This window comes from Penaeus monodon, chromosome 23, assembly GCF_015228065.2.
Source record: "Penaeus monodon isolate SGIC_2016 chromosome 23, NSTDA_Pmon_1, whole genome shotgun sequence".
NCBI classification, from domain to species: domain Eukaryota; kingdom Metazoa; phylum Arthropoda; class Malacostraca; order Decapoda; family Penaeidae; genus Penaeus; species Penaeus monodon.
Genome location: NC_051408.1, coordinates 16,744,531 through 16,744,849, shown reverse-complemented (window position 1 = coordinate 16,744,849; position 319 = coordinate 16,744,531). Strand labels below are relative to the sequence as shown.

Here is a 319-nt window from a genome sequence, read left to right as displayed (position 1 = left end):
CAGCAGACTGATACGTACAAAAGAAAACTTATCAGTAGCTACTGTCCAACTTATAATTAAACAAACACTCTAATATCCTAAATGCCACGCAAACATGTAAGCTTTCATAATAACAAAACGAGAGGAAGTTGCGGCCGACTGTTTATCTCAGTTACTGTGACTTCATCCAAAGTTTTGCATTAATCCATTTCCTTTTACTGTGCGTCTGACAGTATCCCTCTCTGTTTCCCTCTCCTATACACTTTCCCTTTTACACACGAAGAACACTCAAAGAAAAGGGACTTACATAAAAGTGCACACGCACATATTCACGTACATA

The 319-nt window shown here is 38.2% G+C and overlaps 1 protein-coding gene across 1 annotated transcript in view; it reads right to left on the bottom strand.

The window, feature by feature from the left end:
- LOC119587829 overlaps positions 1-319 on the bottom strand; it is a gene marked incomplete at its 3' end in the record, with an annotated part of 2,137 nt that overhangs the window by 1,161 nt on the left and 657 nt on the right.